The sequence below is a fragment of the Panicum virgatum genome, chromosome 8N, assembly GCF_016808335.1.
Source record: "Panicum virgatum strain AP13 chromosome 8N, P.virgatum_v5, whole genome shotgun sequence".
Taxonomy (NCBI): Eukaryota; Viridiplantae; Streptophyta; class Magnoliopsida; order Poales; family Poaceae; genus Panicum; species Panicum virgatum.
In genome coordinates, this window is record NC_053152.1 from 12,214,927 (window position 1) to 12,217,658 (window position 2,732).

Below are 2,732 nucleotides of genomic sequence, written 5' to 3' on the forward strand. Positions count from 1 at the left end.
GCAGTTTCCCCGCATTAACATTAGGACATGAAGATGCAAGCTAAGCTACTTGGGTTTCTATCATTTTATTAAAGCTCAGTTGATTTTTAATAATAGAATTAAATCCCTCTAGTTGTGCAGCCATAGATTCTAGGATTTTGTCATTAGCAAGAAATTTCCTACTAATGTTATCATTTATTTGATTTTGGCCATACACTAGGTCTTTTAATGTGGGCTGAAAATTGTTATTGAAATTCATACCTTGTTGTTGACCGAAGGGGAGGTTGGGCTTGGAGTTCCAACCCTGCTGAGGACGAAATCCTGAGTTGGGATTGTTGTTGCTCCCAACGAAGTTTGCGTCCTCTTGAGTTAAGGGGCACGAAGTGCCCGAGTGCCCAGTCTCGCCACATGTTTCACATGTCATACGAGACTCCGAAACTTTATTAACCTCCTGGTGCGGAGATTCCAGCTTCTTCATCAGAAGTTCCAACTTGGCAGCTAACATGTCGACCATGTCGATCTGATGCACACCCCTGGGACGGGCTGGCTGCCTTTCTCCTTTCCAACTTTGGTTGGAAGCTATCTTGTCAATTAGCGCCTTTGCTCCCACAACGTCGAGAGAAAGGAATGAACCACCCGCAGCTGCGTCAACGTGGTCCTGGGCTTGCTGATTCAGGCCATGAAAGAAGTTCTGGATAATCATCCACTCTTCTATACCGTGGTGTGGGCATGCTTGTATGTATTCTTGGAGATGCTCCCAGACTTCCGAGATGGTCTCATCCGACAATTGCTGGATTTCAGTGATCCTATTTTGGAGGGCATTGGTCTTGCCCACTAGAAAGTACTTGGCTAGGAATGCATTTGAACAAGCTTCCCATGTCGTGAAAGCTTCCTTGTTGGAGTAGAACCACATCTTGGCCTTCCCGAGCAGTGAGAACGGGAACAGGCGAAGACGGACGTCATCCAGAGTAGTTCCTCTGGGGTTGATGGTGTTACTCACTTCCAAGAAGTTCCGGAGATGGGCATTGGCATCCTCGGATGCCTTTCCACAGAACGGACTTGCTTGGACCATGTTCACGAGTCCAGTCTTCAGCTCAAAGTCATCATTGCCGGCTTGGTTGGCATTCAATCCAATAGGAATGTGGCTACTAGACGGGGCAGAGAACTGACGGAGAGTCTTCTGAGCCATGGATGAGGATACTGAAGTGGAAGGTGAAATGATAGGCCAAGTGAGCTTTTTCTGAGGTGGGACGACGCGGCGTCTCACAACTCTCCCAATTCTTTCTGGATTTGGGTGGATGTTACTTGGTAGGTCGAAGCCGGTCATGCACTGCTCTGCATCGATCAAAAGATGGAGAGAGCAGTGGTAAGCCCACTACGGTTAGCGGCGACAAACTAGTAGAGTTTATCAAACTATCTATGATATCTTTAGCCAATTGCTTCCCCGGCAACGGCGCCAGAAATGCTTGTTGGCGTTTCTTATGCCCGATTAGAATAGATATTCTGCAACCGCACAGAATCACCGCTGTAGTACTTCACCTTGGAGTATTCCAGGGTATCGTATTTTTCCTCAGGGAAGCACTATGGTAAAGAGTATCGTAAATCGATTGATAACTGTACTAGCTTAATCGACCGACTGACTAGACGGGGGTAAGCCAGATAGGTAGTAAGATAAATGGCCAGGCAATGATCGAGTGACACATGGAGACTCTAAACCTTAGAGAGGTAGCAGCTAGGAGGACAACGAGCGAGATAAGACATCTGATACACTTCTGAACTATCGAGCTAGCCTCTCCAGATCAGACTAAACACCTAACTAGTTCTTGGGAAAGCAGAGCTTACTTCGGCGGCTGGAAGAGGAAGGACTTCAGAAAGGGATGAGAGGGGAGTCCAACGGCAACCTGCACTATGCTATGAAAACACCCGAACGTGGTGGACTACAAAGGACGGATAGGGCTGTCACCACCTACCGACTACCACAATGGTTCCGTGGGGTGGAACACACTTTCTAGCTAACCTAAGGTCAGACACCACGTCTGCACTCGGTTTTAGGATTTCTCTCGAGGCCTTCAAGAGAAATCCCCCTCAACCTAGAGCACTAACTTGAGATACTCTAGTCCGGGCGAGAAAACCCGTAAGATAAGTTCCCGATCACTAAGAGAGATAACTTAGAATAAGCTAAAGGAAAACTTCACTCAAGCTGAACTTCAGACTTGAGTAAATAAAAGACTATGGAAAGTAAAGATGACTCAGAAAGTAAAGAAGATAACTTATATTAATAAAGTCAAAAGAAAGATACAAGAGCTATACTAGACTTCCGATGACTCTGGAGTCCCGAGCAAGCTCGAATCGACTCTAACTCCCAAGCTACTAACCTACTCTAGAAAGTACAAGTGGAAGAGAAGAGCTCCAATGGTGTGTGTTGAAGTGATGGATGGTGCCTCCTTTTATAGCCCTTCCAAGGTCGGTAACCGGCAGTTATCCTCCGTAGTGTCAGTTGAAAGCAGGCAAGGTCGGTGTGCTTAACTTCCACGTGAAGCCGGAGCTTGAGACACTGCAAAGTGGGGCCGGCCGGCCTGGGAGTGCCGCCATGTGGCCACTGCTTTTCGGACAACGGCTCTGATCACTTCCTGGAGGCGGTTGGTAGTTAGTTTTGCGCCGGTGTTGCAGTTGCTAGGCCGGCCGGCCTGGGGGAGGCCTGCCGGCCTCCCTCTGGCCCATCTCGGCCTCTGACTTGGCCGAGGCTCTGCACT

General features: G+C 48.1%; 1 non-coding gene across 1 annotated transcript; it reads left to right on the plus strand.

Moving 5' to 3' along the window:
* The first annotated feature begins 692 nt into the window (after positions 1 to 692).
* Positions 693 to 799, plus strand: LOC120687080. Its single transcript, XR_005680580.1, has one exon. It is a non-coding gene; the product is annotated as a small nucleolar RNA R71 (small nucleolar RNA).
* The last annotated feature ends 1,933 nt before the right edge of the window (positions 800 to 2,732 follow it).